The following is a 15,163-nucleotide window of genomic DNA, read 5'->3' on the forward strand; positions in this document are numbered from 1 at the left end:
AGTCCAGGGAAACTTGTTTTTATGTTTTCTATGCCTCTTTTAGAATACATGGTAAACTCTACCCTTAAAATTTAAAGTCCAATTTATATTATTTAATCTCCAAGATTTCGTGTGTAGAATAGGGACCCTCTGTATATTAACTTTGAACAATTTCCTCATTTTATAATGAAATTGGTAGAAATTTTTAAAAATACTCATCTGGGTTTTTCATTGTTTAGTAAGTCATACTCCCTCCCAATCCTAGAAGTCCTGGCAAGGAGATAAGGAAAGTAAATTTATTGCCCAAGGAATCAAACATTATCAAGTACCTTGAACAAAGAAGTCTCTAAACATATTTAAATTACAGATGACAGTTGTAAAAATCAGGTACTATCAAGTGTTTTATACTTTCCTGAATCTCTTCTTTACATGTTAATAATGTCTGGCTAACACAAAGTGTTAATGTAAAATTGGTTAAGGACAGTTAAGGATATCTGTGATTTGAGGAAGTAATCAAGTAAAAGGAAATGTAAGAAGGAATCAATTCCTAATGGCAAAGAGAGGACTGAAGAGAAAATAAAAAAGAAATACATGCTAGAATTGGATACAGTTGCTGTAGTTTATTTTTTCCATTTAATCATTTATTCACTTAACACTTATCCAGTGACTACAACGTACCATTAATTTTTCTAGGTTCTGTAGGTAGATCTTTAAGTGTAAAGCCTCTGTACTCATAGGCAAAGCTTCTGGAGGAAGGGTATTTAAGAAAAACCCAGAGATGTTTGAAGGAATCTTGGAGAAGTGAGGTTTCTTACTCATTCCTCAGGTTGCAAGCTAAAAACCTACAATTACCCTGAGTGAAGAATTACATCTAACTTCATCAGTTAGAATATTAGAAATAGTTGAGATAAGATTTGAGGTAAAAAGATGACCGAGATGTCATCTTGGTGAGGAAGAAATTCTAAGAGATGGAAAATTTGGCAGTAATAGAGAGAAAATACAAGGAATCTGCTCTCGAATCACACCAAACAGCAATGCTAGACAAAAAAATACATATATGCATACATATGTATTTTTTGCTTGTTTTGATTCTGGTCCTTTTGTTTCTTTATGTAGCTAAGTTTGAAAGCATGAAAGACCAAAAAAAGGAAAAAAATATAGTAGACATTGGAGAATGAAATAAGCTATGGCATGAATAGGAAGTAAGCAAATGGGTCATAGAGTACCACAAAGGAATGTGCCCAAGAGACTAGAGTGTTAACACCCATGTAGGGACCGAAGCTGAAGCCACAGATCCTAGTAATGTGTGAACCTGGAACTAATCTTGGTATAAAGCTGGGAACCATCTATAAAATCAGGACTAAAAACATTCCTCCCCCTAGCCCAAGTGGAACAAAAGTGGGCATTGGTCATAGGTAAAAATAATCACATGTGAAATTTTAAAGCCCATACCTGGAAACATACGGGATAGAAATCCTAAGCTGAGAAATTACCAGGAAATTTGACCCCCAACTGGAAAGGTCACAGGTCAAATGTAAAACAGCCACATTAATGACGTTCATAACTCAGGGTATATATTCAATTCATGTGGAAAACAAGTCACTCTAAAAAGTCAGTGTCCAGGGGCGCCTGGGTGGCTCAGTGGGTTAAGCCTCTGCCTTCGGCTCAGATCATGACCTGAGGGTCCTGGGATTGAGCCCCACATCAGGCTCTTTGCTCAGCAGGGAACCTGCTTCCTCCTCTCTCTGCCTCTCTCTCTGCCTACTTGTGATCTCTCTCTGTCAAATAAATAAATAAAATCTTAAAAAAAAAAAGTCAGTGTCCAACATTAGAAAACATGAAAATAAAATGTTAAAAGTGTGAAAGTGAAAACACACACACATACACACATACACAGAAGAATTAGGATCACACAACTTAAAACTAGAGCAATTTAAAAGAACAAAGCATATTTGTCAAAAACTTCAAATAGATGAAAGAAGCAACATAAGACATAAAATAAACTAAAGATTTGGAAAAAAAGACATACATTTGCAAGACAAAAAAAATTAGAAAAATGAAATATCTATCAAAATTAAAAAAAAAACAGATGCATGGATCAGCAGGCTGGAAGAAACAGAAATTAATTAATGACTTAGAAAACAAAATAATGGATAATAATGAAGCTGAACAAAAGAGAGAAAGAAAAATTATCCAACACAAGATATTAGACTTAGGAAACTCATTAACTCCATCAAACATAGTAACACTTGTATTATAGGAGTCCCAGAAGAAGAAGAGCGAGAAAGGGGAAAGAAAATATATGTGAGGAAATAATAGCTGAGAACTCCCCTAATCTGAGGAAAGGAACAGACATCCAGTTCCAGGAGGCAAAGAACTCCTGCCAAAATCAACCAAAACAGGCTAACATCAAGACATTTTGTAGTTAAATGTGAAAAATATAGTGATAAAGAAAAATCTTAAAAGCAGCAAGACGAGAGAAGTCTTTAACTTACAGGGGAAGACCCATAAGACTAGTTGGAGATTTCTCAACAGAAAGTGGGCAAGCCTAAAGGGAGTGAAATGATATATTCAAAGTGCTGAATGGGAAAATCTACAGCCAAGAAACCTTATCCAGCAAGGCTATCATTCAGAAGAGAAAGTGAGATAAAGAGTTTCCAAGACAAGAAAAACTAAAGGAGTTTGTGACCAATAAACCAGCCCTGCAAGAAATATCAAGGGGGATTCTTTAAGTGGAAATGAAAGGCCAGAAGTGACAAAGCCAAGAAAACTACCAGAGAAAACTTCCAGAAACAATGACAAAACAATTTATAAAAATGGGAATAAAGACATATCTACCAATAATTACCTGGAATGTAAATGGACTAAATGCTTCAATCAAAAGACATAAGGTGTCATAGTGGATTAAAAAAAAAAAAAAAAAAAGATCAATCTATATGATGTCTACCAGAGAGTCCTTTTAGACCTAAAGTCACCTACAGATTGAAAGTGAGGCAGTGGAGAAAAATTTATCATGCAAATGGACATCAAAAGAAACATAGATTAGCAATATTTACTTCAGACAGACTAGACCTTAAAACAAGGACTGTAACAAGAGACAAAGAAGGGCACTATATCATAATAAAGGGGATAATCCAACAAGAATATATAATAATTATAAATATTTATGCACCCAACATGGGAGCACCCAACTGTATAAAACAATAACATACACAAAGGAGCTAAATGATAATAATACAATAATAGTAGGGGTCTTTAACACCCCACTTATAGCAAGGGACAGATCATCTCAGCAGAAAACCAAAAAGGAAAAACAATGGCTTTGAATGACACACTAGACCAGATGGACTTAACAGACAGATTCAAAACATTCCATCCTAAACCAGCAGAATACACGATCTTTCCAAGTACACACAGGACATTCTCTAGAATAGATCACGTATTAAGTCACAAGCCAGGCCTCATGATACTCTATAAAAATCCTGAAAGTCTCCACCAAGAATGCTAGAACCGATAAATGAATTCAGTGAAATTGGGGCGCCTGGGTGGTTCAGTGGGTTAAAGCCTCTGCCTTCGGCCCAGGTCATGATCTCAGGGTCCTGGGATCGAGTCCCATGTCGGGCTCTCTGCTTGGCAGGGAGCCTGCTTCCTCCTCTCTCTCTGCCTGCCTCTCTGCCTACTTGTAATTTCTCTCTGTCAAATAAATTTTTTAAAAAAATGAATTCAGTGAAGTTGCTGGATATAAAATCAATATCCAGAAATCTACTGGATTTCTCTATACCAATAATGAAGCAGCAGAAAGAGAAATTAAGTAGACCATCAGTTCCAGTGATAGCTGCACCAAAACCCCTAAGATATCTAGGAATAAATCTAACCAAAGAGGTAAAAGATCTGTTTTTTGTAAACTATGAAACACTGATGAAAGAAATTGAAGATGACACAAAGAGATGTAAAGACATCTCTTTATGGGTTGAAAAAACAAATATTATTAAAATGTTGTTACTATGTGAAGCAATCTATACATTTAATGCAATCTCTATCAAAATACTACCAGCATTTTTCACAGAGCTAGCACAGTCCTAAAATTTGTACGGAAGTACAACAGACCCTGAAAAGTCAAAGCAATCTTGAAAAAAGAAAGCAAAGCTGGAGGCATCACAGTTCTGGACTTCAAGCTATATTACAAAGCTTCAGTGATCAAAACAGTATGGTACTGGCACACACACAAAAGAAAGAAAGACACACAGAGCAATGGAACAGAATAGAAAACACAAAAATAAACCCAGAATTACATGGCCAATTAATCTTCAACAAAACAGGAAAGAATATCCAAAGGAAAAAGACAGTCATTTTAACAAATGGTGTTGAGAAAACTGGATGGCTACATGCTAATGAAGGAAACTAGACCACTTTGATACACTATACACAAAAAATAAATTCAAAATGGATTAAAGACCAAATGTGAGATGAGAATCCATTAAAGTCCTAGAAAAGAACACAGGCAGTAACTTAAAGAAGCTGACAGAGGCCATAGCAACTTCTTTCCACTTATGTCTGCTAAGGCAAGAGAAACAAAAGCAAAAATAAACTATTGGGACTTCATCAAAATAAAAATCTCCTGCACAAAGGTAACAACCAACAAAACTAAAAAACAACCTACCAAATGGAAGAAGATTTGCAAATCAGCTGATGAATGGTTAGGATCCAAAATATATAAAGAACATATAAAAGTCAACACCCCAAAATTAAATAATCCAATTAAAAGTGGGTAGAAGACATGAACAGACATTTCTCCAAAGAAGACATCCAGATGGCCAAGAGACATATATAAAGAGGCTCATCATCGCTTATCATCAGGGAAATGCTATTCAGAACTACAGGAGAGTATCACCTCTTCCCTATGAGAATGGCTAAAATCAATAAGAAACAACAGGTGTTGGTGAGGATGTATAGCAAGGGGAACTTTCTTACACTATTAGTGGGACTGCAAACTGGTCCACCCACTCTGGAAAACAGTATGGGAGTTCTTCAAAGAGTTAAAATAACTACCCTATAACCCAGCAATTGCACTACTAGGTATTCACTAAAAGAATACAAGAATGCTAACCTGGAAGTATACATTCACCCGGATGTTTATAATAACATTATCTATAATGGCCAAATTATGGAAACAGACTATCAGCTAATGAATAGATAAGATAAAGGAATGTGTGTGTGTGTGTGTGTGTGTGTGTGTGTGTGTGTGTTTGTGTGAATATTACTCAGTCATAAAAAGAAGGTGATCTTTTTATTTACAATGATGTGGATGGAACTAGAGAGCATTGTGTCAAGTGAAATAAGTCAGAGAAAGACAAATACAATATGATTTCATTCATATGTGGAATTTAATGAATAAATGAACAAAGAGTTAAAAAAAAAATGGAGAGAGAGAGGCAATCCAAGGAAAAAAACAGACTCTTAACTATAAGGAACAAACTGATGGCTACCAGAGGGAAGGTGGGTGGGTGGGTTAAATAAGTGATGGGGATGAAGGAGAGCAGTTGTAATGAACACTGAAGTGTTGAATCAGTATATTGTACACCTGAAACTCTATTACACTGTATGTTAACAACTGGAATTTAAATAAAAACTTTTAAAAAATTCAAGTGATCAAAGTCCTTTTGTTCTTTGGAATGGGAGGAATGTCAATATTTTACTTTGAAAAATCAAGAATGGATACTGTAAATTAGAGGGTAATCAATTAAAATGCCAACAGTGAAAATAAGAGAAGGGGTATTAACAGAGAGGGAAAATGGAATAATTCAAATTCTTAGTTCATAAATTAAAAAAAAAAGACATGAAACCAACATAAAACAGATGAGACAAATAGAAGCAAAAAAGTTACTACTTACCACCAAATGTATCAGTAAAAACATTTAATGTCAATGAATTATATTCTTCAATTAAAATACAAAATCCTCAGACCGGATAAATACACAGACATACACACACACACTATACACACACCCCTAAATGCCACATACAAAGAAACAGCTAAAATATAAGGATATTAAAGAATGAAAGAAGATATTGAAAAAAAATATTAGGTAAATTCTAAAGAAAATTTAATACAATTTTATTGATTCCTGAGACAGCTCCCCCCCCCTTTTTTTAAGATTTTATTTATTTGACAAAGAGAGAGTAGGCAGAGAGAGAGGAGGAAGCAGGCTCCCTGCTGAGCAGAGAGCCCAATGCGGGGCTCGATCCCAGGACCCTGAGATCATGACCTGAGCCAAAGGCAGAGGCTTTAACCCACTGAGCTACCCAGGCACCCCGATTCCTGAGACAGTCTTAAGGGGAAAGCATTATTAGTGATAAAGAAATACACTTTATTATAATAAAAATGTTCAATTCATCAAGATTATAAACTTCAGTATTTTATCCACCCAATAACATATTCTAAAATTTTCTAAATTAACTAAATTAGAGGGAAAATAGAGAGACTATCATTGTAGGATATTATAAAGCATAAGGATTTTAATAGCATGATCACAATCACCCAACTTAGACCTAATAAACATATCTATAAAAACATTTCAGAACTGCCAATATAGGGTGTTTTCAAGTTTACATGGAAAATTTACCAAAAATAACCACATGTTGCATTTAAATCAAGTCTGTCTTGGTCTGCCAGGGCTTCTGTAACAAAATACCAGAGACCAGGTAGCTTATAAACAACAAAAATCTATTTCTCACTGTTCTGGAAACTAAAGGTACAAGAACAAGGTGCCAATAGAATCTTCTCACTGTATCCTCACATTTGGGTTAGTAAACTCCGGGACTTCTACTGTCATTCATAAGGCTCCATCTTCATGACCTAAGTGCATACCAAGCGTTCTGCTTCTTAATATGATCACATTGGGCATTAGAATTTCAACATATGAATTTTCAGGGAACATAAAATTCAAACTATAGCAAAGTCTCAACAAATTTCATAGACTTGAATTTGTATAAAGTATGATTTATCAAGAAATAAAACTGGAGAATCCTCTTTTTTTAGAAATTAAGATCATGAATTCAGAATAACCCATGCATAAAGTAGAAATCACAATAAAAACTGGACTATTTTGAAATGAATAAAAATGGGAATATAAGTAACATCTTCTAGGATGTACCTAAAATCAAGCTTAGAGGATCTGTAATATATAAGTATACTTTCTAACAAAAGAAATGCTGCAAATCATTGGCTTCAGCATCTCAACTGAGTTAGTAAAAGAATTAAAAATTGAAAGAAAAAATATAGAAGGAAATAATATAAGAATTTGCAAAATAGAAAAAAGATCTACAATAAAGTGGATCAACAAAACAAAAATTTGGCTGTACAAGAAAACTAGTAAAATTTTTATACCCATTATCAAAAAAAGAGCAAGAGAGAGCCTAAATAACTAACATCGGGAATGAAAAAGAGGGCTTTGTGGCATATTCTACAAATATTAAAAGGCAGTAAGAAGATCTCATGAACTTAATAATCAAGAACAAAGACAAATTTTCATGAATAGACTAATATCTAGAGAAAGATGACCAATCTGATTTAAGGAAAAAATAGAAAACTTAAACACTAATAACTAATTATCCGTACTCAGGAAACTTTCAAACAATTCCTCTTGCCCTGCTGACATAAGCAAAGAATTATATCAAACACTTAAAGAAAAATAAAATCTTAAAAAAAAAAGAGAATTGTTTCATTTTTTTGACAGACAGAGATCACAGGTAGGCAGAGAGAGGAAGGGAAGCAGGCTCCCTGCTGAGCAGAGAGCCTGATGCGGGGCTCTATCCCAGAACCATGGGATCACGATCTGAGCAGAAGGCAGAGGCTTTAACCCACTGAGCCACCCAGGCGCCCAAGAAGAAACAATTCTAATAGTAATTTCCAAAACTTTCCGTACAGTGGAAAGGGAAGAAACACTATAAAAAACCGTTTTTATTATGACCAGTGTAATTTGATTCTAAAACTTGACAAGCTCATTACTCATAAAAACCTAACTTATGATCATACATGTAAATATACTTAATGAAATATTCCCAAACCAAATTCAGCAATGTAGTGAAGGGGTAAAAAAAAAAAAATCACACCCACGTTACATTTATACTGGGAACTTAATAACGGTTTCAAATGAACCCATGTAACTCACCACACTAATAGATGTGTTCTCGATATCCCCATTAGTCCCTCTAGGACAATTCTCTGCTCACCTCTGCCTTCACCTGTGCCCTGGCATGTCAATAAGCTTCAACCGCTACCTGGTTTGTCTAGTAAGTGGGAGACACTGACAAAGTTAATAGAAAAGTGGTATCAGTATCAGTATCAGATGCTCACTCTTATAGTTCTCTGACCATAGTCCATTTGCACCAGGGCATATGTTAATCCAAAATAGAGCTTCAGTTGGAGCAGTCCTCTGTAATAACTATGTATCTCACTGAAGTTAGATACCTACAGTTCTCTCCCTTCTTTTGGTATATAGAGCTTCCCCACTATAACTAGTTCTGAAGTTCTCTGCCAATTCTCATTGGATATTCTCAACCCTATCTATTTGCTATTTCTTTCCTGCTGGGCACAGAGAGATAAAAGGACAGGTAAGAAAATCTTATGTGAACTCAGCAGATGCAGAAAGAATATTTCAAGTAATACTGTAAATTCCTGCTATAAATTCTTAGTAATCTAGGATTAGAAAGAAATGTTAATCTGATAACAACAAAAAGACCTTAACAAACATCACACATAATGGTGAAGTACTGAAGGTTTTCCATTAAGTTTGGAAAGAGATAAAAATGTCCACTAACACCATTTTAATTCAATTCAGTACTAATGGTTCTAACATGTATGTTAGTGAAACAGAATGAAATAAAGGTCTCAGATTTTTTTAGAGATGACAGTTTAAATTTATAATTTGTTCACAGTTAATAAGAATGTGTTGATAGAAAACCTAAAATAGTAACAGGCACAGAATTACAATCAGTAATAATTTAGCAAAGTTGTTAACATTCAAGAATCACATGTCTCTTTTACACCCCCAGAAAACAGAAAATTAAATTTGAAAAATATGCCATTTATATATTACAAACATCAAAATTTAGAATTCATCTAACAAATGATACATAAGATCACTAGCAGAGAAATATGAAATATTGAAAGAAATTAAAGAAGACTTAAATGAATATATTCATGGAATGAAAACATGAAACTATAAAGATCTCATTTCTCTGAAAACTGATAAAAATACCACTAAGAGTACTTGTTTGTGTGCCAATTTAAAAATGATTCTAAAATTTACATCAAAAGCAAAGAGCCAAGAATAACACTCTTGAAGAAGCAAAAGGTGGAGCCTATCATAATGTTATCACAACGTTATAATTCATACATCATAATGCTATATTAACTTCTCATGATGTTAAAATAATTAAGACAATGTAGTACTGTCACAAAGACAAGTAAAATCAATGAAATAGAAAAGATAACACAGAAAAAAATTAAACCTCAGACATGTATGAAAACTTTATGAAACGGTATCACTACAAAGTCCTAAGAAAGGGAGAGTCGTTTCAATAAAAGATGATGGGACAATGGGAAATTCATATAGAAAATATATTCAAACCATTCCTCGAAACATGTACAGACTTCATTTTTAAGTGATCTACAGACTTAATTGTCAAAACTAAAACAATACATATATAGAAATTAAGACATTGTTTGCACAATATTGGGATAAAGGAAGTTTGGGTAAATAGGAAAAAAAAATGACAAGCTACCTAAGACAGTACTGAAAACTGGACCTTATTAAAATTACACCTTAGGGGGAGGAGTCAAGATGGCGGAGAAGTAGCAGGCTGAGACTGCATTGGGTAGTAGGAGATCAGCTTGATAGCTTATCTAAACATTGCAAACACCTACAAATCCAACGGGAGATCGAAGAGAAGAAGAACAGCAATTCTAGAAACAGAAAATCAACCACTTTCTGAAAGGTAGGACTGGCGGAGAAGTGAATCTAAAACGACAGGAAGATAGACCGCGGCGGGAGGGGCTGGCTCCCGGCAAGCGGCGCAGGAACGGAGCACAAAATCAGGACTTTTAAAAGTCTGTTCCACTGAGGGACATTGCTCCAGAGGCTAAACCAGGGTGAAGCCCACGCGGGGTCAGCGTGGCCCCAGGTCCCGCAGGGTCACAGAAGGATCGGGGCTGTCGGAGTGTCGCAGAGCTCGCAGGTATTAGAATGGAGAAGCCGGCTACAGAGACAGAGCCGAGGACTGAACTCTCAGCTCGGGGTTACCTTGAACTGGTCGCGGGCTGGGTGAGCTCGGAGCGCGGCTAGAGGCTGGGGATACGGGAGTGATTGGGTGCTGTCCTCTGGGGGCACACTGAGGAGTGGGGCCCCAGGCTCTCAGCTCCTGCAGGCGGAGACTAGGAGGTCGCCATTTTCATTCCCATCCTCCGGAACTCTACGGAAGGCGTTCAGGGAACAGAAGCTCCCAAAAGCGAACCCGAGCCGATTACTTAGTCTGGCCCCCAGTAAGGGTGGTGCAATCCCGCCTCGGGCAAAGACACTTGAGAGTCACTACAACAGGCCCCTCCCCCCAGAAGATCAACAAAATATCCAGCCAGGACGAAGTTCATCTATCAAGGAAAGTAGGTTCAATTCCTAAGACGGCAGCGCAATTCCAGAGGAGGAGAAAGCAAAGCACAGAACTCATGGCTTTCTCCCCATGATTCTTTAGTCTTGCAGCTAATTCAATTTTTTTTTCTTTTTTCAATTTTTTTTCTTTTTTTCTTTTTTCTTCTTCTGCTAAATTTTTTAAAACTTTTATCCTTTTCTTTTTTAACGTTTTTTGACTAGTTTATCTAAATATATATATTTTTTCTTTCTTTTTTATATTTTTTGTTTTATTTTTTAAATTTTTTTCTTTTTTTTCTGAACCTCTTTTTATCCCCTTTCTCCCCCCCACAATTTGGGGTCTCTTCTGATTTGGCTACAGCGCATTTTTCTGGGGTCTTTGCCACCCTTTTAGTATTTTATTTGATCCTTCATATCCTCTTAGCTGGACAAAATGACAAGGCGGAAAAAATTACCACAAACAAAAGAACAAGAGACCGTACCAAAGGCTAGGGACCTAATCAACACAGACATTGGTAATATGTCAGATCTAGAGTTCAGAATGACGATTCTGAACATTCTAGCCGGGCTTGAAAAAGGCATGGAAGATATTAGAGAAACCCTCTCTGGAGATATAAAAGCCCTTTCTGGAGAAATTAAAGAACTAAAATCTAACCAAGTAGAAATCAAAAAAGCTATTAATGAGGTGCAATAAAAAATGGAGGCTCTCACTGCTAGGATCAATGAGGCAGAAGAAAGAATTAGTGATATAGAAGACCAAATGATAGAGAATAAAGAAGCCGAGCAAAAGAGAGACAAACAGCTACTGGACCATGAGGGGAGAATTCGAGAGATAAGTGACACCATAAGACGAAACAACATTAGAATAATTGGGATTCCAGAAGAAGAAGAAACAGAGAGGGGAGCAGAAGGTCTATTGGAGAGAATTATTGGAGAGAATTTCCCTAATATGGCAAAGGGAACAAGCATCAAAATCCAGGAGATGCAGAGAACCCCCCTCAAAGTCAACAAGAATAGGTCCACACCCCGTCACCTAATAGTAAAATTTACAAGTCTTAGTGACAAAGAGAAAATCCTGAAAGCAGCCCGGGAAAAGAAGTCTATAACATACAATGGTAAGAATATTAGATTGGCAGCAGACTTATCCACAGAGACCTGGCAGGCCAGGAAGAGCTGGCATGATATATTCAGAGCACTAAATGAGAAAAACATGCAGCCAAGAATACTCTATCCAGCTAGGCTATCACTGAAAATAGAAGGAGAGATAAAAAGCTTCCAGGACAAACAAAAACTGAAAGAATTTGCAAACACCAAACCAGCTCTACAGGAAATATTGAAAGGGGTCCTCTAAGCAAAGAGAGAGCGTAAAAGTAGTAGATCAGAAAGGTACAGAGACAATATACAGTAACAGTCACCTTACAGGCTAATAATGGCACTAAATTCATATCTCTCAATAGTTACCCTGAATGTTAATGGGCTAAATGCCCCAATCAAAAGACACAGGGTATCAGAATGGATAAAAAAACAAAACCCATCAGGATGTTGCCTACAAGAAACTCATTTTAGACGCGAAGACACCTCCAGATTTAAAGTGAGGGGGTGGAAAACAATTTACCACGCTAATGTGCATCAGAAGAAAGCTGGGGTGGCAATCCTTATATCAGATCAATTAGATTTTAAGCCAAAGACTATAATAAGAGATGAGGAAGGACATTATATCCTACTCAAAGGGTCTGTCCAACAAGAAGATCTAACAATTTTAAATATCTATGCCCCTAACGTGGGAGCAGCCAACTATATCAACCAATTAATAACAAAATCAAAGAAACACATCAATAATAATACAATAATAGTAGGGGACTTGAACACTCCCCTCACTGAAATGGACAGATCATCCAAGCAAAAGATCAACAAGGAAATAAAGGCCTTAAATGACACACTGGACCAGATGGACATCACAGATATATTCAGAACATTTCATCCCAAAGCAACAGAATACACATTCTTCTCTAGTGCACATGGAACCTTCTCCAAAACAGATCACACCCTGGGTTACAAATCAGGTCTCAACCGGTACCAAAAGATTAGGATCATTCCCTGCATATTTTCAGACCACAATGCTCTGAAGCTAGAACTCAATCACAAGAGGAAAGCTGGAAAGAACCCAAATACATGGAGACTAAACAGCATCCTTCTAAAGAATGAATGGGTCAACCAGGAAATTAAAGAAGAATTGAAAAAATTCATGGAAACAAATGATAATGAAAACACAACAGTTCAAAATCTGTGGGACACAGCAAAGGCAGTCCTCAGAGGAAAATATATAGCGGTACAAGCCTTTCTCAAGAAACAAGAAAGGTTTCAAGTACACAAGCTAACCCTACACGTAAAGGAGCTGGAGAAAGAACAAGAAAGAAACCCTAAACCCAGCAGGAGAAGAGAAATCATAAAGATCAGAGCAGAAATCAATGAAATAGAAACCAAAAAAACAATAGAAAATATCAATGAAACTAGGAGCTGGTTCTTTGAAAGAATCAATAAGATTGATAAACCCCTGGCCAGACTCATCAAAAAGAAAAGAGAAAGGACCCAAATCAATAAAATCATGAATGAAAGAGGAGCGATCACAACTAACACCAAAGAAATACAGACAATTATAAGAACATACTATGAACAACTCTACGCCAACAAATTTGACAATCTGGAAGAAATGGATGCATTCCTAGAAACATATAAACTACCACAACTGAACCAGGAAGAAATAGAAAACCTGAACAGGCCCATTACCAGTAAGGAGATTGAAACAGTCATCAAAAATCTCCAAACAAACAAAAGCCCAGGGCCACACGGCTTCCCAGGGGAATTCTACCAAACATTTAAAGAAGAACTAATTCCTATTCTCCTGAAACTGTTCCAAAAAATAGAAATGGAAGGAAAACTTCCAAACTCATTTTATGAGGCCAGCATCACCTTGATCCCAAAACCAGACAAGGATCCCACCAAAAAAGAGAACTACAGACCAATATCCTTGATGAACACAGATGCCAAAATTCTCGCCAAAATACTAGCCAATAGGATTCAACAGTACATTAAAAGGATTATTCACCACGATCAAGTGGGATTTATTCCAGGGCTGCAGGGTTGGTTCAACATCCGCAAATCAATCAATGTGATAGAACACATTACTAAAAGAAAGAACAAGAACCATATGATACTCTCAATAGATGCTGAAAAAGCATTTGACAAAGTGCAGCATCCCTTCCTGATCAAAACTCTTCAAAGTGTAGGGATAGAGAGCACATACCTCAATATTATCAAAGCCATCTATGAAAAACCCACCACAAATATCATTCTCAATGGAGAAAAACTGAAAGCTTTTCTGCTAAGGTCAGGAACACGGCAGGGATGTCCATTATCACCACTGCTATTCAACATAGTACTAGAAGTCCTAGCCTCAGCAATCAGACAACAAAAGGAAATTAAAGGCATCCAAATTGGCAAAGAAGAAATCAAACTATCACTCTTCGCAGATGATATGATACTATATGTGGAGAACCCAAAAGACTCCACTCCAAAACTGCTAGAACTTGTACAGGAATTCAGTAAAGTGTCAGGATATAAAATCAATGCACAGAAATCAGTTGCATTTCTGTACACCAACAACAAGACAGAAGAAAGAGAAATTAAGGAGTCAATCCCATTTACAATTGCACCCAAAACTATAAGATACCTAGGAATAAACCTAACCAAGGAGGCTAAGAATCTATACGCAGAAAATTATAAAGTACTCATGAAAGAAATTGAGGAAGACACAAAGAAATGGAAAAATGTCCCATGCTCCTGGATTGGAAGAATAAATATTGTGAAAATGTCTATGCTACCTAAAGCAATCTACACATTTAATGCAATCCCTATCAAAATACCATCCATTTTTTTCAAAGAAATGGAACAAATAATCCTAAAATTTATATGGAACCAGAAAAGACCTCGAATAGCCAAAGGAATATTGAAAAAGAAAGCCAAAGTGGGTGGCATCACAATTCCGGACTTCAAGCTCTATTACAAAGCTGTCATCATCAAGACAGCATGGTACTGGCACAAAAACAGACACATAGATCAATGGAACAGAATAGAGAGCCCAGAAATCGACCCTCAACTCTATGGTCAACTCATCTTCGACAAAGCAGGAAAGAATGTCCACTGGAAAAAAGACAGCCTCTTCAATAAATGGTGCTGGGAAAATTGGACAACCACATGCAGAAAAATGAAATTGGACCACTTCCTTACACCACACACGAAAATAGACTCCAAATGGATGAAGGACCTCAATGTGAGAAAGGAATCCATCAAAATCCTTGAGGAGAATGCAGGGAGCAACCTCTTCAACCTCAGCCACAGCAACATCTTCCTAGGAACAACAGCAAAGGCAAGGGAAGCAAGGGCAAAAATGAACTATTGGGATTTCATCAAGATCAAAAGCTTTTGCACAGCAAAGGAAACAGTCAACAAAACCAAAAGACAACTGACAGAATGGGAGA

Source organism: Meles meles, chromosome 10 (assembly GCF_922984935.1).
Source record: "Meles meles chromosome 10, mMelMel3.1 paternal haplotype, whole genome shotgun sequence".
NCBI classification, from domain to species: domain Eukaryota; kingdom Metazoa; phylum Chordata; class Mammalia; order Carnivora; family Mustelidae; genus Meles; species Meles meles.